We start from the raw sequence: 25426 nt of genomic DNA on the forward strand, positions 1-25426 counted from the left end.
TCTCTCCCCACAATGCTTTTATCGTTTCTCCTATCGTCCATTTGGACATAATATGCCCAGACCGGGTTTACAAAGTTCCCAGCTTACAGGCGCCGCCATGCGACTGCCTCCCTATTGTTTAGACTTTTATCCGGGGGTGGCACCAGTCTCCTGCTTAACCTGTAATTTTGAAGAATCTCCGTATCATTTTGCAGACGCTCGTCCATGTTCAGGCAATCGGGCGGCTGCACAGTTGCCCGGAAGTAGAGAGCTCGGGCTAACTCGTGGGCCACTTCGTTGCTAGGAACGGACGTGTGTGCAGGGGTCCAAATTAGGCGAATTTTCCTGTTTAGTCGTCTACTGGCCAGAATCCTTGCCGCTTTCGGCGAGACCCTACCCTTTCCAAAATTCCAAATAGCCATTTTGCTATCGCTGATTATGAAATTGACTTGCGTTCCGACGCAAGCGAGCGCTATTGCAACTTCTTCAGCCGTTTCGGCTTTGCGGCTTCTAATGATGGCGGATCATACCGGGGCGCGTATTGACAAACCATATCCCGTAGGAGCACTCGAGCAGACGACGCTCTGACGCACAAGCACGTGACACGACGTCACTTCCTTTAAGTTGTTTTTTGCTTGTTTTTATTTTTTTTTATGCCAAAGGAAGATGGCGGCGCACACGCTCGCGCCGTTGCTTCGCCGACGCTGGCATTGGGGCGTTGGTTAACCAGACAAACGCGTATCCTTCTACCATGGCTTAGTGGTAGTGCCTGTGGCTTATGGGGTGCTGCGGCCGCAGTTTTGAGGCTTTATAAATGCAGTGGCCCAAGCCGTGCCATTTGGATGCTGGATACTGTGATGTTTGCAGTTCGAAACAAGTGTCTTGGCCGTCATCTCGAAGTCTGGTGTTTGACTCTGACAGCAAGCGATTTTGTGAAGCCACGACTGCTGAACTTTTGCTGCCTAAACATGCTGGATGCCGACTGTGCTGGTGCTGGATGTGCAAGTGTGTCGATTCCAAGAAAGCTGCGCAGCGCCGTTGGAGCTCGCCTTGGAGCCACTAATCGTTGAAAGTGCCTTGGTTAGTAGCACTGCAATATTTAGATAAGTACCACTGGAATATGGGGGGTAAAAAGGGGGGGGGAAAAAGAGATAAAAAAAAAACTTGGTTACGTGGTGTATTTGTGCAACATTTGCTGTGATGCTGCATCGCTGCTCGGGGGTCTTCGCTAAGGATGCTAAAGCTACTGGCCTACCCAAGGGCAAATGCAGACTACTATCGATGCTAAATTACATCTCAAAGGCTGTCTCTCATTTTATGCTACCTTGTGAGCAGCTGTTTTCACTCATGATTGTTTTTTTTCTTTCTTTTTCCAGTTTCCGGCATTTAAATACGGAAATGTTTCATATGGCAACATGCTGGAACAGCGAAGCCAGTTTTCTGAAATTAGCGGTAATAATCCTTGAAATGAAAACATGCTCTCGTTTTGTGAACGCACGCATGATTACGGCGCCCTGGTCATAGCGGCAACCGCCCTTTTCTGAAGCCCATAATCTGGCGACGTCAAACTATTGACTCTGAAAGTAGTGGGATATTAGGTGAACTCGATAACCAAGTACTCACGCTTCTGTGGCTAAAAACAGCGCTGACACGAGACGAAGCAGAGGGGACACGACGCTGTTTCGTCTGCTTCGTCTCGTGTTAGCGCTGTTTTTAGCCACAGATCATGCACCAACCAGCCAGAATTTCCACCCTCTTAAAGTACTCGCGCTTGTTTGAGAGCACTGTGTTGAATAGGCATTTGTTGAGCGCAATAGCTAACTTAACTGCACCTGTTAAGCAGAGGCAGTGGCATAGCATGCTGTGTAATTTGTTTTTTGTAACTCTTTATGTATGTGATTGGTATTCTGCTCAAGTGTCATGGCAAGAAGAAACAACAGTGTTTATTTTTGAAGTTGTGGGCACCCCATAACATGCTTACGCAGAATGGTGCAGTTCAATATTGAGTCAAATAATTATTAAGTGCTGGTTTTCACAACAACTGTTTATTCCTTGTATACATCTCAAAGTGACCTTGGCTAACTTGAATTCCAAACTATCTTACAGCCGCTTCAAAAGCTTCTGAATTAGGTGACATGTTGTACATGCACCATTATGCCTACCAATCTTTTTGAAGAAGGAATCATTGCTACAAAATTAAAGGATTAAGCTCACAAATTATAGCAACACTTGAAGAGGGGAGAACCAGAGTATTTTGACATCACTCCCTTATGGTTTGCACACTGGTCAGCTAGCAATCCAACATTTCAAAGAAACGCTTGTTAATGTCATCATCATGTGCCACAAGTGTGTTTATAGTAAATTAGGTACTACAAGGACTTGTGGCTATAGTAAATTAGGTACTACAAGGCTACCCCGATGAAAGTCGTCTAGGAGATAGTATGAAACAACCAGTTTTAGGCATTTAAATTTGAGGGACCTGAGTTCGATCCCAGCCATAGTGACCATGTTTTGATAGAGAAAAATGTAAGGCACTCATTTACTGTGTGATGTCAGTGCATGTTAAAAAAAAATCATTGGTCAAAAATGAGCCGGAGACCTACACTACAGAATCCTGCAAAGCCTAAGTCAATTTGGGACACTATACTAAACAAAACTAAAATACACTGCTTCTAAATTTAGGTGAAACAATGCCTTTGCTGTTTAGTAAATGCACGGCAAGCAATACATTGTAAACCATTTATGCAGAAGCAGTTTGTTTTACTGGCAAATGCCTTCAACTTTTCGGCAGGAAAAAGTGGCAGATGTGACTTCAGTTCTACAAATGACACTGGGCAGCCATGCAGCCATCAAAGAACCTACTTTGAATTGCAAATAGCCACATTTGTGTTTGCAAGGAGGCCCAAAGCACAGTGAATAAGGAAGATAGCGATGAAAATAATTCAACGAAAAGAAAGGTGGAGAGTTCAGCCAGCAGCAATATGACCCTAGCGTGCTGCTCCACACTAGAGAAGGGAGAAAAGGGAAATAAAAGGAGAATGAGGATACAAATGGTTGATGACAATGTTGTAGTGCAGTGAATTGGTTCAAGTTATAGAAAAGACCACGCACACAGTGGATTGCACTTGTCTCGCATAGTCTACATATAACACATGAAGTGCATATTCTCCACATGCACCAGTTGTCATTGCACACACTTTCACTCTCATATTCTGGTCCAAATGCATACACAGGCTCGCCACGCACTGATTCTGAAAAAGCTCAAACTAGACAGAAACATGATTGATCGCACTGTAAGCAGCTGTATAGCATGCGAAGCACAGCACTAACAATTTGTGGTGTGTCACATATGGAATGGTTTGACTGTTAAATTGGCAGGGTACCATGCCATCAACTAATGTCTAAAAGCTGAGATGATGGCTTTGGTTGGAAGTAATCTAAGCCCTTGGCGATGCAAGTACACAAACGTAATCCAAATGCATTGTTCATGAATGGCTGCTTTCCAAATTGTTGATATTCAAATTAAAGTAGTGTGGTGCTGTATGTTTTTCTGAAAAAAATCTTGCTGTGCAGCTAACTTCATTGCAACATCTGATTGAAGCTGGAACACCTGCAGCAGTACCACACAGCAAGACAAAAGTGTCCACGCAGATTGCAGAACTTTTGTAGACATGGAAAATAATAAAGTATGATTCATACTTATGAAACCTTTGCCCTTGTCTTCATTTTGATAGTGCGGCCCTAGGCAGCTGCTGCACCAAGATTTTCATAGGTCAACAGGCTCACCAGAACCAATGCACCCAACCGACCTTCTGCAGGGAGACCCAGCCGCTACCGATTCCAGTGGCTATGGGGAATGTGTTTATAAACCTGTACTACTGGAACTAGTAGGATCCCCGCAAGAAACCAGTAGGAAATTTTTACCTTGGATAAACAATTATCTTCTTTGGCACTTTTCAGCAATTGCTCTGATCCCTAAAAAGATGTTGGCTACATATCTACAGAATATCATTTAATATCTCATCAAGAGATGTGTGGGCATATGTGGGTATTCGGTACATGTCCACTTTCTACTCTCTTCAACGTGGACATTATAATGTATACTATAATGATATATTATTAACATTTGCGGCAGATATTCACTAGATGTTCACTCAGTATAAGTTCTTTGGCTAAGATTTTTTTTTTCTGTAAACTGATTTTACGAACGTTTACAAGGGAAAGTTATCAGATTGACGGCATGTGACTAGCACTTTGTGTCATCATTTCTACAATTAGTCATTTAGCTTCGAGGTGATGACTTCCTTCAAAAGCCTCCTCTCGCGCTTGCCAGCTAACTGCATTGGTCTGCGTGGAAACTATCGCCTAATATATTGCGCTCGTGTACATTCGACTCCAGTGTATAAGCGAGAAATGTAGCTCCACTTTTTGTTAAATTGACTGAAATTCAACCCACATATAGCACTAGCCGAGTATAAATTATTTGACAATGATTGAAATATACTGCTATGAGCAATACTGGCTGATCGGCAAAGTACGTATCTTTCTCCATCCTTTTGAACCTTTTGCACAATCCAAGACTTGTTGGTTTCGACGCTGTAGGCTTCCAGCCATTCGTTGACGGCTGCCTCGTTTGTCAGGTTCGCGCGATACACTGATCCGAGCCCTTTTGACGCGAGCTCATCTTTTACGAGCTCGAGCGGCTCTGCAGGAGCTCGTCCATCATCTCTAGTTATCCGCAATTGACACACACGTTCGCCAAGCACAAAATCACCCTGGTTAGCGCAGCGCGCAACGGATGAGCCAAGTGCACGTGCGTACAACCCAGAAGCACCGGACGAAATGCGTGGAGCTATGCGGATGGGGAGAAGTGCAAACTTCGGTGTGTAGCCGAGCCGAGCGACGATTTCAGAAAATACCAGAACAAGAACAGCCGCGCAAGTGACCACTTTACTGAAATTTACGTAACACGTGACCGGTAACCGACCGACGTTTACAGAACACCAGAGCAAAAAGCCCGCGCAGTGGTCACTGGACCGAAATTAACGTGATCGCGTGACCGAACTTTTAGCCGACGGCGATTCGCGTTATTTTTACCTGAACTTCAGCCGACAGCCGTGCGAAAATACGGGCGCTGCGCGAAAACGACACCCAAACATGAGTACCTTTGACAAACACCAGCGGGAAAAAAACGTAAATGAGAGCCCTGCATGAAACGAAACTGAAACCATGAGTAGTCTCGTCACAAGGCGCTAGGGAGAAACAGCGTCGCTGCTACTCGCGAAAGTGACGTTGTGTCACGTGCTTGCGCGTCAGAGCGTCGTCTGCTCGAGTGCTCCTACGGGATATGGTTTGTCAATACGCTACCGGGGCACCTCGGCCGTTGACCACCGAGGCGACCACCGCCCCCGTTTTGCCACTTGCCGCATCCACGTACGCAACCGACTTGCTGTCCATCGAATCGAAGCGTCTGAGTAGTTCTTCTGCTCTCTTCTCCCTCCTCTCTGTGTTGATAATGGGGTGCATGTTACGAGGGAGGGGGGGAATGATTAGATTTTCTCGGCAGTCTTGTGGGATACTTGATTTTTATCGTAGTCCCCTATCTGTCTGCAGGCCTACCCTTTCGAGTATAGGTCTGCCCGTGGTCGTTCGACTTAATCTTTCCAGCTGCGAAACTCTGACAGCCTCCGCTCTTTCGTCCCAGCTATTGTGCACTCCCATAGAAAGGAGCTTCTCTGTGGATGTGGTAACTGGTAAGCCCAGGGCCCTCTTTATGCACCGTCGAATGAGAGTCTAACCTCTTCTTCTCCTCCGACCTGATATTTAAGAACGGCGTGGCATAGCTCACGCGACTTATTACGTAAGCTTGGATGAGTTTAAGCAAGCTTCTTTCCTTCAGACCTCGTCCTTTCAACGCGATTCTTCTAAATATTCGAATGGCTTGTGTGGCGAATCCCTCTAGCTTTCTGATTGTTCCATCATTATATCCATTTTCCTGAATGAATAGTCCTAAGATTCTGATTTGATCTACCTTTGGAACTGGTTTTCCTTCTACTTTAATGTCAAATTCCCAGCTGCGCTTGGATCGGAGTGACTTTGGGTTATAGACGAATAATTCTCATTTTTGCGGCGAGCATGATTGATCCCTACTGGCAGCGTAGTCTACGACAGTGTCCACCGCCGCCTGCAGGCGCTCCTCAGTGCTCGCATCATTACCCTGGTTAACACAGAGATTGATGTCATCAGCATAAATACTGAAATTGAGCCCTTTATGCTCCTGAAAGCTTCTGGGAGGCCCCTCATCGCCACGTTGAAAAGGAACGGGGAGAGAACCGAGCTCTGCGTCGTCCCCCTGCTGTCTAACTTCACTGTGGGGGACTGAATGTCTTGAAACTTTATGCAGGCAGTTCTGTTTGACAGGAAGTCCTTGATGTACTCATATGTTCGTTCACCTACTCCGATTTCTTGGAGACCATGGAGGATCGCTTCGTGTTTAACTTTGTCAAAAGCCTTTGTCAAGTCCAGGCCGAGAATCACTTTGGCGTCTCTAGAACGCGAGTCAATTATGTCGTTTTTGAGTCAGAGCATCACGTCCTGCGTTCTCAAACCCGGTTGAAGGCCGACCATCTCGTGCGGCCACTGGTCGTGTTTCTCCATAAAGCGCGTCAGTCGTGTCTGGACTACATGCTCCATCAATTTTCCCATGCATGAGGTTAGAGAAATAGGTCTTAGATTTTCTAGTTTCGGGGGTTTGCCCGGTTTTGGGATTAGAATTACGTTTGCTGACTTCCACTGCCGAGGCAGGTGCCCTTTAGTCCAAATTTCTTGCATATACTCAGTAAGAGCGCTGATGGAGTCATCCAGGTTTTTTTAAGTGTTGTTAGTTATCCCGTCAGGGTCCGGGGCCTATTTTGTTTTTAGTCCCATTTTTGCCCTGACCTCCGCCTCCGTGATGGGTGCGTCCAGCTCCTCGTTGGGAGCTCTGTCATGCTCTGGGAGGGGGGCACTATGAGTATCGCCTATACATGTTGACTAGTGCATCCATTAACTCCGCATCTGTACCCTTAAACGCGTGCCGGGCTCTTGATAAACTAATTCCTGACTGGGATTTTTAGTTGGTCGAATATAATAGGTGTCTCAGCAGACCCCACGTTCTGGAAAGGCTCATGCCCCCTTTCATCTCGACAGGGTTTCGATGCCAAGCGATGCCATGCGAGATATTTCTTGAAAACTGATTTTTTACCGTGGTGAACTAGCTGTATATATGCCAACTAAATCAAAATGTGATGCTTTCCTCCGTGAGGGTGTGAATTCTTGGTTACTGCACATGTTACCCTGCAGCTCGGTGTACGATCGCATTATTTCATGAATTATTATCTTTGCAGTTTTTGCGACTGTGGGATAAAGGAACAGAAAATGCGCGGGCCTGCTACTGGCTCTGTAGCTGAGCCACCTCAACACCACCGAGATTCTAACAAGCCCTTTGCATCACCTTCTCTCCCTTCAGCGAATTTCACGCAAGGGGATAAGCGATAAGGTATCAGCCACTGGATCTGTGCGTACAGGCTTATGTGAAGGGGCGAGATGACATCATGCGACGCGACTCAGATTCGCGGTCGCACCCTCATTTGCTGGTATGGTAATGCCACCCGCCTGTGGTGACGTAGGCTGCTGGGGTGCGGTGGCCTTTCCAAGGTCTCGGTGGTGACGGCTACCTCGGTTGCCTCATGCTGACTTAAGCGGAAAAAGAAAGAGAGAGAAAGAAAAACTAGATAGCGAGAGAGAAAGACGCGTGTCGTAACAGCCGTCGTCGAACATTCAAGCAGTGGCGAGTGCAACGACGGCTTTCAACTGATAGAACTCCGGTGGCAGGCTAGGTCTCCGCAAGCGGCGGTGACCAACTAGTCCCAGCCCCATAGGGGTAGGAGCAGCTACCCCCTCCCTTTCTTTGCAGTGTGTACCATGTGTGGTCACACGTCTGTTGTGGCTGTAGGAAGAACGAAACAAAAATGCACCGGCCTGCTACTGCCTCTGTAGCTGAGCCACCTTCGCTGCCTCGTGCAGACAGAAGTTGTGGCTGTAGGAACAACGAAACAAAATGCACCGGCCTGCTACTGCCTCTGTAGTTGAGCCACCTCCGCTGCCTCGTGCAGACTGATGTTGTGGCTGTAGGGAGAAGGGAAAGAAAATGCACGGGCCTGTTGGCTCTGTAGCTGCGCGAACTCCGCTGCCTTGTGCGAACAGAAGAGAAAATAGAGAAGAAAGAAAAGAAGAGGGAGAGAAAGACGCGTCCCCGTGCAGACAGAAGGGAGAAAGCAGTGAAGGAAGAAAAACGAGAGGGAGAGCAAGACGCGCGCCATAACAGCCATTTTCCGCCACCAGGCAGTGTTATCAGTGCAATGTTGAAAAGTAACGGCGACATCACAGAGCCTTGTGGTGTTCCCTTTCCGCCCAGAGATATGGGGTCTGATTTGATCGCGCCGAGAGTGAGCTCGGCCGTTCTGTTCGTAAAGAAGGACCGGATGTACCCGAAGACTCTCTCTCCAGGATTCAAAAGCGAGAGGTTTTCTAATATCGCCTCGTGCGAGACGTTATCGAAAGCTTTACAGAGATCAAGCCCAAGTATTGCCCTCGTTCCATGACAGTACCTGCGATCCATAACATCCCTCGACAGCAGGATCATGACATCCTGCGTAGAGAGGTTGGGTCTGAATCCTATCATGGTTGAGGGGATGAGGTCGTTGTCCTCTATAAAAACCCTGCAGCCTGTTGAGAACGATGTATTCCATTAATTTGCCTAGGCACGACGTTAACAAAATGGGTCTTAGGTTTCCTATGTTATTTCCTATGTTAAGCTTCTTCCCTGGTTTCGGTATGAATGTCACTTTGGCATGTTTCCACTCTTGCGGTACCTCTCCTTTCCTCCAGTAGGTGTTCATGAGGTCAGTTAGGGCCGAAACTGAGCCGATATGTAGGTTGCTGAGGATTTTGTTTGAGACGCCGTCTGGTCCCGCCGCCGAGGTCGTCGTCCTGAGTTGTCCTATCGCGTACAACATCTCCGCTTCCGTAAAGTCCTCGTCCAACTGTTCATTGGGGAGTCCTCCATACATAGGGAGTGGGCTAGTGCTAGGTGCCGTGTTCAGGTACATTTGACATAGTGCATTTAGTAGCTCCGCGTCCGTACCTTCAAACTTTTGTATAATTTATGCGAGGTGATCCCGCGCAGCAGATTTTGTTTGCGTTGGGTCGAGCAAGTGTCGGAGCAAGAGCCAGGTTTTCTTACTGCCGAGCTGTCCGTTCATTCCATCGCAGATTTGCCCCCACTGTTGTTTCTCCAGGTCGCTGGCATGTGCCTCGATATGCCTCTCTAGTTGTGCAATGCTCCGTCGCAACGTTCTGTTGAAACGCTGCTTTTTCCAACGGCAAAGTAAACTAGCGTGAGCCTCCCACTTGTGCAGTAGCCGCGCGTCCGTGGTTGTGCTGTCCTGTCCTGCGGATTGCACTGATAACACTGCTCCCCAGACTTGCCGCCATCGAGGGGCTACAGCATACGTTTTACGCGGACGACATTACCCTGTGGGTGAACAGGGGAAGTGATGCCCAAACAGAAAGTGTGCTTCAGGAAGCAGTCGACACCATTGAGACTTACGCTCTAAGGGCGGGTCTCGAATGTTCGCACTCTAAGTCCGAACTCCTTGTAGTTCGAGAAGGCCCCAATCGAAAGAACAGACCTCCGCCTCCTGCAATCAGGGTAGAGCTCAAAGGACTGTCAATCAAACAAGTAGACACCATCAGAATCCTAGGCATGTTCATTATGAGTAACCACAGAAATTTAGGAACATTAGATAAACTGACCACAACAGTCACCCAAACAGCCAGACTAATCAAGCGAATAGCCAACAAGAGGAGGGGCATGAAAGAACGCGACACCTGTCGACTCATTCCGGCTTTCGTCATCACCAGGCTAGTCTACACCCTGCCCTATCTGCACCTTTACCAAGAAGAAAAGCAAAAGATTGAATGTCTTATCCGGCAAGCTTACAAGACAGCACTAGGACTATCGAGAAACACCTCAACCGATAGGCTCTTAGCTCTTGGAATGCACAACACACTTGAGGAACTCAAGGAAGCGCATTTAATAGTGCAGTACTCCAGACTGGCGCGCATCAAAGCCGGGAGGCTTGTCTTGCTGAGGCTAGGCATCAATGCCGAACCCATGGCGGACGATCCCAGGCAAATACCCACAGCAATCAGAAAGGAGCTTGTTATCAAGCCCCTCCCTAAGAATATGCACCCCATTCACCACGAAGGCAGGCAACTAGCACGCGCACGTGCACTACACATCAAATACAAAGGAAACCATTCGGTTGCTTACGTAGATGCAGCCGAAGATTAAGAGACGGACCGCGGTTTCGCGATTTGTGCGGTGACTGGGGCCCGTGAGTCCACGCCTACCAAAATCTTAGCTTCAGCTACTGTACGCACCAGAACCTCCGAGGCTGCAGAGGAAGCAGCCATCGCGCTGACTATCGCTTCTACCGAAGCAGATGTTATAGTCAGTGATTCCAAAACAGCCGTACGGAATTTCGAGAGGGGCCGTCTGTCGGCTGCCGCCAATAATATTCTTAAAAGCTACCGTCCAGTCCCTGGTAGGACGATAGAACTAGTATGGGTTCCGGCTCACTCGGGCAATCCCGGGAACGAGAAGGCTCACGAATATGCCCGAGGTTTCGTCGGCCGGGCGGTGAGCACCTCGTTTCCCGCGGGCGCGAGGGAGGGCTTGCTCTCGTCCCATGATATAACTCGCCATTTTAGCCTGGAAAGGCCCATCTTCCCTCCACCACACAATTCATTAAGCAAGGCTCAGGAGATACTCTGGCGCCAGCTACAAACCCGCTCCTTCCCCTGCCCCAAAGTTTATTAATATATATTCAAAGAGCAGGTTGACCCTGAATGCAAAGAGTGTGGCGTCATCACTACTTTAGACCACATTACATGGGGGTGCGCGGCCTGTCCGCCACCCGCCGATTTGCTGCCAGCTCCATCTCTGAAGAAGTGGGAGGCCGTGCTGCGCTGCTCGGAACCAGCCATCCAGGCTTGGGTCACTGAGTGGGCCGAAGAGATCGCCGACAGGACGCAACTGGCGGCCATCTGGCGCAGCCAGCAATCACACTGAACCTATTAAAGCCGATGAAATAAATGTTTTCCCATCCATCCATCCATCCACCACCAGGCGGTGGCGGGTGCATTGACGGCCTACAACAGATAAAAATTCGGTGATAGGCTAGCCCCTGCCAGAGTCCTTCAAAGCATTGAAGGACTCGCCCCTGCCTCAAGCGGCGTTTACCTACCAGTCCCAGCCCCGTAGGGCCAGGAACAGCGACTCTTCGCCACCTCCTGTGGTGCCGTCTTCCACTTTAGCTCTGTTTCTTGCCTTTTATAATTGTTTCGAAAGGCGCCGTATCTCTCACATCTTCCGCTTTAGCTCAGAATCTTGCCTCTCATAATTGGTTCACAGGAAGGAAAAGGCGCAGTATCTGTCACGCTTGTTATGTGGACACCTGAATAGCGCACTCGGAGAAGGCTGTTGTTGTGGCTGTAGGAAGAAGGAAAAGAGGCTGAGGCTGATAAAACTTTATTCACAATAAGTGGGAGGAATAGGGTAAGTCAGCTAGCGTGCCGCAGGCCGTGGAGACTTGGCAACGCCGGCCCATTCGACGGCCTTGGACTGAATGCCAGGGTCATCGCTGGACCTTAGCTTGTCCTAAGCCTCTTTAGAGGGATCAGGCAAGAGTTCTGAGGGAGGCTTATGGGCTTTGCATGCCCAGATCATAAGCTCGAAGTTGTTTTTCTCCCGGCAAAACCGGCAGAAGAGATTTATATCCTTATTTATGAATTTTGTTATGTAGTTTGGATTGTGGAGGGTCCCCGTCTGTAGCTCTCTCCATGTTACTTGTTGTCTGGTCAGTGTTTTATGGTGTAGTGGGAGTGGTCTTCTCATTGCCTTGTAATGTGCGTGAGTTCGTGGTATGATACCGCTGGTGCACCGAAGGGTTCCGGTTCCTGATTTTGCGCCACCGCTCAGCCGGCTAATTCTCGAGCGTATTGGTGGGCAGCCTCATTTCCCGGATTCCCCGCATGAGCTGGGGTTAATATTAATTCGATATCTCTCTCGAGAGGAGATTCTCTCATTTCACTGAGTATTTGTGAGGCGGGTTTGGAGACTCTACCTCTAGAAAAGTAACTGATTGCCAGTTTGGAGTCGCTTACTATGGTTGTTGCATTAGTAAAAGCGATGGCCGCGGAGATGGCGGCCTTTTCCGCCACTTGGGGTCTGGATGTGGAAACAGCCTCCGTCATAACGAGTCCCGCTGGGTTAGTGTTGGGCTGTGTGACTCCACATACCGAATATTTGTTAGGGCCTTCCGCGTCTTCTTTGGCGTCGACGTAGATGACATCCTGTAGCCGATTAAGGGTTTTGTGCAGGCTCTTAGCTCATGCTTTTCTTCGGCCGTGACGGGCGTGGGGGTTCATGTTCCGAGGAAAAGTTTTGATGGCTATCCACTTTCAGATATCGCGTGGAATAGTTTGCGGGAGCCCTTGTAGGGGTTCGCCCTCAATACCTAATCTTTTAAGTATGGTCCTACCGGCGGGCGTGCTGGATAGGCGCCTTATTTGGGCAGTTCGTTGTGCTTCTTTGAGTTCCTCGTAGGTATTGTGGACGTGTATTTGGGTTTGCTCGGTACGGTGGCTCCGCAAGGGACAAAGCAACAGAAGAGACGAAGAAAACGGGCTGTTCCGACTAGCATCTACCGCCCCCAGGAGCCAAGCAGCCTAGCGATTAGCGGCGCATGCTTTTTCAATCGGCGTCACATTGGACGCGGCACTAGCTTGAGAGAGCTTATAATACTACTACTACTACTACTACTACTACTACTACTACTACTACTACTACTACTACTACTACTACTACCTGCTACTAAGTAACTATAATAATACACAGTAATATTTCTTTGCTAATTATTATTATTAATATTATTATTATTATTATCATTAGTAGTAGTAGTAGTATAGAGGAAGGCTCGTTTCACGAAGTTGGCACTGAATTGTCTAGTTAACGTCCGGATTAACTGGCTAAATATTATCTTCAGAGTTTTGATTAATGCTGATAATAATAAAAATTGGTTCACAGGAAGGGAAAGGCGCAGTATCTGTCACACTTGTGTCTGTGGACACCTTCATCCCTTGGTGTCCACAGACACAAGTGTGACAGATACCGCGCCTTTCCCTTCCTGCAAACCAATTAATATTATTATCATTATTAATTAAAACTGTTAACATAATATTTAGCCAGTTATTTTGGCCGTTACCTACAGACAATTCAGTGCCAACTTAGTGAAACGAATCTTCCTCTATACTACTACTACTACTACTACTACTACTAATAATAATAATAATAATAAATAATAATAATAGTAGTAGTAGTAATTGTAGTAGTAGTACTATAGGCTTTCTCAAGCTAGTGCCGCGTCCAACATGACGCCCATTGAAAAAAGCATGCGCCGCTAATCGCTAGGCTGCTCGGCTCCTGGGGGCGGTAGATGCTAGTCGGAACAGCCCCCTTTCTTCGTCTCTTCTGTCGTTTTGTCCCTTGCGGAGCCACCGTACCGAGCAAACCCAAATACGCATTGTGGACCACGAGTTTCAGAAGCTCTTCGTTGGGAGTCGATCGAACCAAGCCAATTGCTGTTTTGTAAGCCATTCTAATCATAGCGTCGATTCTCTCAACTTCGTTTCTTTGGAGTTTTAAGTACGGGAGGGAGTATGTAATCCTGCTTATGATGAAGGCGTCTATGAGCAGGAAAAGGTCGTGTTCTTTCATGCCTCGTTTTCTATTAGTGATTCTTTGTATTAGTCTTGCTGTTTGGTGAAGTGCCCATTTCAGTTTGTTGATTGTTGGCGCGTTAGCAGAGTTTGTTTGTAGCCTGAGCCCCAGGCTCTTGATCTCTTGAACCTCTGTTACTTCCACACACTGTACACTCACTGTGCTGTGCGATGTCAGCGCACGTTAAAGATCCCCAGGTGGTCGAAAATACTCCGTAGCCCTCCACTACGGCTCATCTTTCTCTCTTTCCACTTTCACTCCCACCTTTCTTCCTTCCCTTACGGCACGGTTGAGGTGTCCACAGAAAACAAGGGAGACAGTTACCGCGCTTTTTTTAATAATATGCATCCGCCTGCTACCGGCTCTGTTTAAGCCAGCTCCGCTGCCTTCTGCGTACTGTGGAGAAAACAAAGAAGGAAAAAAGGAAAAGGAGAAAGGAAGAACTGCCTTACTGCAGATTTCACGTGTGGCCAATCCTCCTCGTGGGTATGTGCTATTATTTGAGGCCACAATAACAACAACAACGCGCATCTCAATAGCCATTGTCCACCATGGAGTGAGGCCTAAAACATGTACAACCGCCTGTGGCAGGTGAGCCACACCGCAAATGGAAATGACCTGCCATTTCTAGACTTTAAAGGCCAGGAGCAGCGAGCCCCTCGTATTGCAGCTCTCGCTTTAAACAATTGGTGACGATTACGGTACACTATAATGCAAAATTTGAGCGCAGCTCATCAGCTGTTCGAGTCTTTCGATAGAGTGAGGCAAAGGATTCGAGCAAGACAGGTTTGTACAATTGCAGACAGTGTTACGAGGGTCAACGGCAACGGTGATGTTGACGGCGGTGATGACGCGAGACCCTGGACTGGGCGAAAATGAGCTTAATGCTTAAACGATGCCATGCAAGATATTTTTTGAAAAGCAGTTTTTTTACAGTGGTGAACTAGTTGTATATACGCAAACTAAATCAAAATGTGATGCTTTCCTCTGTTAGAGTGTGAATTCTTGGTTACTGCACATGTTACTCTGCAGCTCGGCGGACGCTCGCATTATTTCGTGAATTATTATCTTTCCAGTTGTTGCGACTGAAGGATAAAAGAAACGAAAATGTGCGGGCTTGCTTCTGGCTCAGTAGCTGAGCCACGTCAACACCATCGAGATTCTAACGAGCCCTTTGCATCACCTTCTCTCCCATCAACGAATGTCACGCAAGCGGATAAGCGATAAGGTACCAGCCACTGGATCTGCGCATACAGGTTTGTGTGAAGGGGCGAGATGACATCATGCGACGCGACTCAGATTCGCGGTAGCACCCTTATTTACTGGAACGTTATATCCACCCGCCTGGGGTGACCTAGGCTGCTGGGGTGCGCCGGCCTTGCCAAGATCTCGGTGGCGACGGCTACCTCGGCTGCCTCGTGCTGACTTAAGCGGCAAAAAGAGAGGGAGAAAGAAAAAGAAGATAGCGAGAGAGAAAGAAAGACGCGCGTCGTAACAGCCGTCGTCCAACACTGAAGCATTGGCGGGTGCAATGACGGCTTGTATCAGATAGAACTCCGGTGGCAGGCTGTGTCCGCCGCAAGCGGCGGTGACCAACTAGTCCCAGCCCCGTAGGGGTAGGAGCAGCTACCCCCTCCATTTCTTTGCTGTGTGTACCATGTGTACCATGTCGCACGTCTGTTGTGGCTGTAGGAAGAACGAAAGGAAAATGCACGGGCCTGCTACTGGCTCTGTAGCTGAGCCACCTTCGCTGCCTCGTGCAGACAGAAGTTGTGGCTGTAGGAACAACGAAACAAAAATGCACCGGCCTGCTACTGCCTCTGTAGCTGAGCCACCTCCGCTGCCTCGTTCAGACAGATGTTGTGGCTATAGGAAGAAGGAAAAGACTGCTGAGGCTGATAAAACTTTATTCACAATACGTGGGAGGAATAGGGGAAGTCAGCTAGCTTGCCGCAGGCCTTGGAGACTTTTGGCAGCGACGGCCCATTCGACGGCCTTGAACTGAATGCCAGGGTCAACGCTGGACCTTAGCTTGTCCCAAGGTTAGAGGGATCAGGCAAGAGTTCTGAGGGAGGCTTATTGGCTTTGCATGCCCAGATCATATGCTCGAAGTTTTCTTTCTCCCCGCAAAACCGGCAGAAGGGATTCATATCCTTAATTTTGACTTTTGATATGTAGTTTGGATTGGGGAGGGTCCACGTCTGTAGCGGTCTCCATATTACTTGTTGTTTTCTAGTCAATGTTTTATGGGGTGGTGGGAGTGTTCTTCTCATTGCTTTGTAATGTGCAGCGAGTTGGTGGTATGATACGGCTGGCTCACTGAAGGGTTCCAGTTCCTGATTTTGCGCCACCTCTCAGCCGCCTAATTCTCGAGCGTTTTGGTGGGCTGCCTCATTTCTCGGATTCCCCGCATGAGCTGGGGTCCATATTAATTCGATATCTCTCTCGAGAGGATATTCTCTCATTTCACTGAGTATTTGTGAAGCGGGTTTGGAGACTCTACCTGTAGCAAAGTTACTGATTGCCAGTTTGGAGTCGCTTACTATGGTTGTTGCATTAGTAAAAGCGATTGCCGCGGTGATGGCGGCCTCCTGCGCCACCAGGGTTCTGGATGTGGAAACAGCCTCCGCCATAACGAGTCTCGCTGGGTTAGTGTTGGGCTGTGTGACTCCACATATCGAATATTTTTTATCGTCTCCCGCATCTTCGGCGGCGTTGACGTAGATGACATCCTATAGCCGGGTCAGGGTTTTGTGCAGGCTCTTAGCTCATGCATTCTTCGGCCGTGATGGGCGTGGGGGTTCATGTTCCGAGGAAAACGTTTGATGGCTATCCTCTTTCAGATATCGCATGGAATAGTTTGAGGGAGCTCTTGTAGGAGGTCGCCCTCAATACCTAATCTTTCAAGTATTGTCCTACCGGCGGGCGTGCTGGATAGGCGCCTTCTTTGAGCAGTTCGTAGTGCTTCTTTGAGTTCCCCGTAGGTATTGTGGACCCCGAGTTTGAGAAGCTCTTCGTTGGAAGTCGAGCGAACCAAGCTCACTGCTGTTTTGAAAGCCATTCTAATGATGGCGTCGATTGTCTCAACTTCGTTCTCCATACGGCGCGGAGGTGACAAGCCAAAGAAGGAAAAGAAAATGCCCTGGCCTACTACTGGCTCTGTAGCTGAGCCATCTCCGCTGCCTCGTGCGGACAGAAGAGAAATTGGAAAAGAAAGGAAAAAGAAGAGGGAGAGAAAGACGCGCGACGCAACAACAGCCATAGTCATCACCGACAGAGAGAGAAACAACTTTATTTGCCCCAGATGTCGTGAATTAGGGCAGATGGGGCTTGTGTGGCCCCCAGGTGGGAGCGACATCCTGGGCCCACGAAATAAGTGCAAGTTGTGTGTTCTTGTCTGGCATGGTAGTAGTATTAGTAAAAATATTTTTTAAACAGAGAAATTCGGGGCACGCAGGCCCCTGGGTCCCGGCATGGCCCCACTACACTCAAACATTAACGTTCCTACGGTTCATGATGTCGGCAGCTCGGTCTGTGGCGGTCGTTTGCCGGAACGGGTCCTCAAAGAGTAGCAGGGTCTCCAATTCCTCCCAGGTGGTGAAGTGCTCCAGACCCCGCGGGGGATGAACTGCCGGGAATTGGAACAGGATGTGGGCAAGGGTGGTAGTGGGGTGGTTGCAAAGGCTGCAGGAGGGGTCGGTGACAGTGGGGTGGTAACGGGACTTAATATAAGCCAATGGGAGGGTTCGCGTCTGGAGGCGGCGCCATAGGGTTCGGTGGTGATTGCTGAGGGAGGAGTAAGGTGGGTTGTAGACTTGTCTCTCGACCCGGTAGGCCTGAGTCACCTCTTTAAACGTGCGCATGCGCTCCCGGGAGGGAGAACTCCGACGTGGGGACCGCCTGTGCCCGGCGGTCCCCACGTTAGACCTCGAGCCTGTTGGCGGCCTCGTTGCCAGGTTTCCCCGAGGTCGCAGGCACCCAGATAAGCTCCATGAGGCGGAACGGTTTGGCAGTGGACGAGGTCAGTATGCAAAAAGAAGAAACATGAACTCGCCCACGTGCGAAATTTATTAGTGCAGTTTTGAGTCTGTTAGTATATATATAGCTTCCGTGCGGGCGATTGCAAGGGCGATCGTTGCCTCCTCGGTCATTGATTGATTGAATGTCCTTTATTGAATGGGAAGGCTCATGGCCATGGATGGGGATAAAGGGGAGTAGACATAATCTTCATTGTTTAGGTCGTCACTCGAATAACATTGCTCTAACCAGGCCACTAAGCGAGCCATACTTGGCAAATATCATCTGTGTGTTAGCATCAGTTTCGAGAAGGGAACGGTAGTTCAGGCGGTAGGGTTCGATCTCGGGGCGTCCAGTAGAAAAAGCAGGGCAATCCCAAAGTAAATGAGATATGCCGCCGTAGGTTAGAGTCGTGTAGTGGGGGCACGTAATCATTTTCTCCGTATACTGACCCCAGCGGTCCATAATACGTGGCGTGTAAGCCGCATAGGCGATGAGCTTATTCAAAAATACTTCTTGACTTCGGGTGAGGTGGGCTCTTCTCGTAAAAGGTGGGTCTGGTGTGGCCACCTGCATGCGATACTGACTGAGGCTACGAAGACTGGTCCGAGTATAGTGCATAAGGGCAAGAGAAGGGGTGAGTTGCCCGCCCAAGGTAGAATAAGGATGAAGCAAGGGGGGTGGGGAAGTAAATGTGGACATCCCACCTGCCAAGGCAGCCGCGGCGTGTGCCGCCGCATTGCCCCCTGATTTGTCCGAGTGACCTGGGGTCCAGTGAATAGCGACAGTTCTGGTCGCGAGTTGGTGGCGTTTAAGGAGGCGCTGTATAGCCGTAGCTGTTGCATCTTGTGAACCCGGAGTAGCGATTTCCTTGTAAGCTTCAAAGGAATCACTCAGAATACGTATTGACCCAGTTCCGGTGCAAGGCATTCCTGACAAGGCTCCCCAAATCGCGAGGAGTTCAGCGTGAAGAGGGGTACCTTGAGGTAGATGGCAGGCATAAGCGCCTGAAAGGGAAGGGTTATCATCGCATACCCAGGCCATCTGAGGAGGTAACACAGGGGAGGGGGACAATTGCAATGGACTGAAGGGTATTTTCTTCACCCCGGCTGCCGCCGTCTCATCGCCTGAGCATGCGGCGCCCACCCATACGGCATCTGTCTCGGAGCCGTAATATTTGTGGACCGCTTTTGCCCGGCCTTGGTGGCGGGGCTCGTGGTGCTGTGCATGGGAGTTTCAGAGAATGGGTTTGACTAGAAGGTTGGAGTGGATAGGGCGTGAGATGGAAAGGAGTGTGGATTTGTTAGCTGGGATCTGAACATCGAGAGTTTCTAGGATGTGACGTCCGGTTCCTGTCTGTGTCGCGTATTTGGGTTTGCTCGGTAAGGTGGCTCCGCAAGGGACAAAATGACAAAACAGACGAAGAAAGCGGGCTGTTCCGACTAGCATCTGCCGCCCCCAGGAACCGAGCAGCCTAGCTATTAGCGGCGCATGCGTATTCAACGGGCGTCATGTTGGACGCGGCACTAGCTTGATAGAGCCTATAATAGTATTATTACTACTACTACTACTAAATAATAATAAAAATACACAGTATTATTTCTCTGCTAAATAATGTTATTAATATTGTTAAGGTTTATTTACAAAGTGGTTCTGCCCCTTAGCCTGATGTGCTAACCAAGATATAGTGAGCTTCCTCTTCTTTTACTTCTATTCCGGAGAGCCTCATTTTGCCCTTCCTTGTTCTCTTCTGTTCACATGCCTGACATTTCCCCCTTCGCAGACGAAGCCCCTGGGCTGTCAGTCAGAGTCCCGAGCGAGAGTGGCAGCGCTTCATTCTTGCGACATGAACACCGGTGTTTCCGAGAGGGGCGACCTTGGGAACATTGGCGAGACACGACGTAGTTCAACTCATTGATGCGTTTGAGCACAATAAATGGGCCTGTGTAGTGCGACAACAGCTTCTGGGACAAACCACGCTTGCGGAGAAGTGTCCAGAGCCACACTAAGTCGCCGGGAAGGTAGGAGACATCCTGATGCCGACGATCGTAGCGCTGCTTAGAGCGGTCCTGCAAGGCCAGACTGCGTAATCGGGCGACCCGACGAGCCTCTTCAGGGCGGCAGAGGGTGCTCGAAAAAGACAGCTCGGTGTCGAGCGAGAACGGCAAAATGGTGTCAAGAGAACGTCGAGGCAGACGGGCGTAGAGGAAGAAAAATGGACTATAGGAAGTTGTCTCATGCTTCGAGGTGTTATAGGCGTAAGTAATGAAAGGAAGCACGTCATCCCAGTTCTTGTGCCGCGAGTCAACATACATCGCAAGCATGTTCGTCAGTGTCCGGTTTGTACGTTCGGCGAGGCCATTTGTCTGGGGAAGGTATGGCGTAGAGTGACGCAACTGGCAAGTACAATAGCGCAGAAGCTGCTCCACAACACGCCATAAACTGGCGGCCTCGGTCACTGATAATTACACGAGGAGGCCCATGACGGAGGACGACAGCGTGGAGAAGAAAGAACGAGATGTCAGCGGCGGTGGCGGAAGGGATGGCGGCAGTTTCACAGTAACGCGTGAGATGATCAACGCGCACGATGACCCAGCGATTGCCGTTGGACGAGCGGGGAAACGGGCCTATGAGGTCAACATCCACTTGCTCATATGGTGTGGTCGGTGGTGTCACCTGATGTAACTGGCCCGGCGGAGAAGTCGTGGGGCGCTTGAACCGCTGGCACTGCACGCAGGAGTTCACGTAACGCTGAGTCGTTCGACGCATATTTGGCCAGTAGAAACGTTCCTTAATGCGCGTAAGAGTCCTGGCAAACCCCAAGTGCCCAGCTGTAACGTCATCAGGCATAGATTGTAGAACAGAGGAGTAGAGGCTAGCCGGAACGACTAGCAGAAAGCGTGAACCTCCAGACGAGTAATTTTTTCGATACAGCAAACCATCGCGAATGCAGAAAGGGTTCGCGGGTGACGGATCACGAGCTTTCTCAAAAAGTGATACCAAGTCTTGATCTTTTCGTTGTTCTCGCTGGAAAGTAGCAAGATCCGGAAATTGTACGGAAACGGCGGCAAGATATTCGTCAAAGTTGTCATCGCAGAGGGTAGTTTCGAGAGGCAGCCGCGAGAGGCAGTCAGCGTTAGCGTGTTGGCGGCCACTTTTGTACGACACTCTTAAGTTTAAATGACGCAGTATGGGCCGCGAGGTAAGAAGAAACTTGAGCTGGCGAAACGCAGAATCACATTCAGGAGTCCATTTGAAAGGAATACCTTTCTGCAAGAGGCATGCGAGGGGGTAGGCTATGTCAGCAAACTTAGGGATAAAGCGTCGAAAGTAAGAGCAAAGTCCCAGAAAGCTCCTGAGTTCTTTCACAGAATTGGGCTCTTTGACGCAGCTGACAGCTTCAATCTTCTGTGGGTCCGGCCTACCACCGTCTTTGTCAACCAAATGCCCAAACACAACGATCTGGCGTTCACCGAAGCGGAACTTCTTAGAGTTCAGCACGAGACCCGATTTCTCCATACAGTTAAGGACCACAGCTAAACGGCTGTTATGCTCGGCGAAGGTCCTCCCGAAAATCGCTACGTCATCTAGGTAACACATGCAAATTTGCCACTTCAGTCCACGCAAATGAGTGTCCATAAATCTTTCAAAGGTAGCCGGAGCGTTGCATAGGCCGAAAGGCATCACGTTAAATTCATATAACCCATCGGGAGTCACGAATGCCATCTTCTCCTTGTCTTTCGGATGCATCGGTATCTGCCAGTATCCGGACCGTAAATCAACAGATGAAAAGTAGGAAGCTGAATGGAGGCAGTCAATGGCATCATCAACATGCGGGAGTGGGTAAACATCTTTCTTGGTGACAGTGTTGAGGCGGCGATAGTCGACACAAAATCGCCAGGTGCCATCTTTTTTTTTCACGAGAATCACAGGGGCGGCCTATGGGCTAGATGATTCCTGAATGATTCCTCTTTGCATCATATCACGGACCTGTTCGTCAATTATCTTACGTTCTGAAGGTGAAACACGGTATGTTGTCTGTCTGATCGGGTGTGCAGATCCAGTGTCGATCATGTGATGGGTGCGGTCGGCGGAATCGGTGGTGGCTGATCTCGAGCAAAGTCGAACACGTCCGCATGTTTCATAAGAACCTCCATCAATATCCGGCGGTCGTTGGTGGGTAGCGATTCATTTATCATAGACTGAAACTGAGAATCAGCATGATCAAGACGTCTATTTGAACGAGCAACGCCGTCACTGAACGCGGTGATGTGCATAGAAAGGCGTTCTCCAAAGTCGGCGAGTTTCAAACCACGCGGCAATACGGCAGGTTCATTGGTATGGTTGACAGTCCAAAGCGTGGCACGGCCCTCGTTCACTCGAACAACGCTGCGGGGCACCAACAATCTTTTTGGCACCGGAAAGGGAAGCGGGTTCCACCAAAGCGTCGAAGGCACTGGGAACCGCACCCGAAGACACAACTGGGACGAAGATGGCGGACATCGCCGGAACGGCGGTATACTCGAAGACAGAAAACACTTGGACAGCCCGCGGCGATTCTTCTATGAGGGCCGATCGAAGGCTGGGGCTTATTGATATCTCGCCACTGTAGAAGTCGAGAGTTGCGCCACACTGCTGTAAAAAGTCAACTCCTAGAATAACGTCGTGCGTAGAGCGAGGGAGCACCGTAAATTCAGTTCTAAACTCGTGTCCAGCCATCGCTACATTTACATAACAAATACCAAGCGGAAGCAACGATTCTCCCCCTACACCACGAAATATGACAGTTCTATCCCAGCCAAACATAATTTTGCGGCCGAGACGGTTCTTAAAATCTGAGCTCATCACGGAAACTGTAGCACCCGTATCCACTAAGGCCATAACACAAACACCATCCACTAACACTTCCAAGCGGTTCTTCAGCATAACGACCGGTAGAGGAATTGGCAATATCGATGAGCTGGCGACCGCACCTCCATCGGCCGCACACGCTAGTTTCCCGGTGGCGGAGAAGAACGGCGGGGAGAAGGCGATTGTCGGGACCGGCGGGTAGGAGGAGTCAGACTGCGATCAGAAACTGGTGAGTCGTTGCGTGGTGGTACGTAGCGGTAGGAGCCCGAAGGAGGGGGATAGGTCGGGTCACGGACTTCTGGACTCACGGTAGAACGGCGATTCCACCATTGGCGCTGGCAGCGTGGTGGCGGGTTCCGGCGGCGGCAGAATCTGGATATGTGGCCAAGCATACCACAGCGGTAACAGACGGGTGGTTCACGAGCACGGTCCAAATAATAGTCCTCGGTAACAGGATCGAAGCGATAAGCAAAGTCCAGCCGCTGGGGTTATTGCGAATGAGGTGGCGCCCTGTAGTGGGTACGAGCTGGGGGAGCAGGGCCATATGAGTCGTTTCGGTGGTCACGGACGGGCGGAGGAGCGGTATCTCAAAATAACGGCTTGAGAGGCTAGTTGGTGCATCATCGTATTCAGATATGTGGCGCAAACAAAGACAAACACAGGAGAAGATCCACAACACACGCGCACACTATCAACTGTAAGAAGAACCGGAAAACACTTCCTCTTCTACACTCAGGCACGTCTCAACTTCTTCTTCTCATCTTCCTCGTCTTTGCCAAGGGGAAAATGTCACACTCTTCCTCGCAGACCATAACCTTGTCAAAACATGGCGGTGACCAATCTCTTCTTTCTTTTCTTCTATTCTTCCTCTTCTTTACCAAGGGGAAATTGACACTTTCTTCCTCTCAGCCCAAAAAACTTCGACAAAACATTACAGTCACAAATTCTATACTGTCTTGTAAATCCACACCACTGCATTGCCCAGTAACTCCTACCACACTGGACAGGTAAATATCACCACATAGTCACAAATCATGCACTAAAAACACCACCACACAAATACAGCAAATACAGTAGGACATGTCCATCTACACACCATAACTTAAGTAGTCCCTATCAATTGAGAAACTATATCTTGCCAACATCTAAGAAGCCACGAGGCCCATGTACTTAAGGGGGAAAAAAATTCTGCAAACTCCCATGGCCCTAAAAACGTAAGATGAGTCCAATAACAACTTTAGGCCAAGAATAACAGCTTGAGGCCCGATAATAATCTCGTTCTTTGCATAACTCAAGAGAATTGCTCAATAAAATTTAGTTCATTTCTACCAGGGAGGAGCGGTAGAACGCCAAGAAGAGCGCTGGATGGGAGCTGCCTGCAGGGAGCAGCTATCACAGGGGATTGCACCGCGGTTCACATCTTGATGGCGGGAGAGCTCATCACGGAGAATTTGGCGCATAATGTCGGCCAAATGCGGAGGCTCATGTGAATGCTCGTGAGAATCCACGCTTGCAACAGTGGTCACGTTAGGCAGACGGCCGAATTTTGGGGTTATGCGACGCAGCTTTAAAGTTTCGAACGTACGACAGTGCTTGATCACGGCCGTGGGAGAATCTGTTTTCTTTTGTAATTAAAAAGTTATATACGTCCACCGCGATGCCCTTTAAGAGGTGGCCAACTCTGTCTTCATCAGACATGCTCGGATTCACCGCTTTGCAGAGTTTTAGGACCTCTTCTATGTACATTGTGCATGTTTCATCAGGCCCTTGGGCTCGCTGGAATAAAGTCTGCTCAGCGCATTTCCGTTTTGCCGTGGTATCGCCAAAACAATTTCGAATCTCCTCTTCAAAACGCTCCCAGCTCGTTAAGGACGCTTTATGGTTCTCAAACCATGTCAGGGCTGTGGAGTCCAAGAAAAAATTATCGACGATTACGTTACTTCCTAATGCGAAATTTGAGCGCAGCAAATAAGCTGTTTCACATTTTCGATAGATTGAGGCAAAGAAATCGAGCAACACATGTACGCGCTATCACAGAATTTTTTTTTATTTTTCACACGTATTCCTTTAACAAAGATTCCACTAACAGTTCTTGACAGTCATGAAGGAAGCTTTGTGGTCGGAGCAATAGACTGATATATGTTTGACTTGGTACATCAATGCTTGATTCTCGAAGACGAGATCTATACAAGTGCCTCGCGAGGTTGTCACAGCCGTGGGACGCGTTACGAGCGAGAGGAACGGGATGTTCTCCCGCATAAGTGTGAAGAAATTCCTGTTTGTCTTTATGTCACCATTCGTCTCGTTCATGGCTCAGAAAGAACTGGCAGATAATTTCACAGTGGCGAACGGCAGCGGAAATTTCGGCTCGGGCGGTGCACATATACAGATCCGCCGCCACCGATCTGGCTCTCTGATTGCCACCGCACAGGGGTTGCATTGGAGGAGGAGCGAAGAAAGGAATTAAGTTCGTGCCGGCGCTTTGACAACCGGAGACTCGCAGGAAGAGGGGGGAGGGGGGCGGCGTGTACACCCAGCGGCAAACGATGGGGGCAGAAGCGCGCGCAGCAAGCTGGCAACGTGATAAAGGGAGGAGGGAAGAGATAGCAGCGACTGACTGATGCTGCTGACGCCGATAGTAAGTCAACCCCAGCTGCAGAGTTGGTTTCAGGCACAACGCCGCCGATGCCGACG

General features: G+C 49.2%; 1 long non-coding RNA gene across 1 annotated transcript; it reads left to right on the forward strand.

Annotated features, from left to right (window-relative positions):
- The first annotated feature begins 514 nt into the window (after window positions 1-514).
- Window positions 515-3686, forward strand: LOC146179721 (uncharacterized). Its single transcript, XR_014700755.1, has 2 exons — window positions 515-1059; window positions 3553-3686. It is a non-coding gene; the product is annotated as an uncharacterized LOC146179721 (long non-coding RNA).
- Window positions 3687-25426: the final 21740 nt, after the last annotated feature.

The sequence above is a fragment of the Amblyomma maculatum genome, chromosome 9 (genome assembly GCF_055883805.1).
Source record: "Amblyomma maculatum isolate TAMU_Amacu chromosome 9, ASM5588380v1, whole genome shotgun sequence".
Lineage (NCBI taxonomy): Eukaryota > Metazoa > Arthropoda > Arachnida > Ixodida > Ixodidae > Amblyomma > Amblyomma maculatum.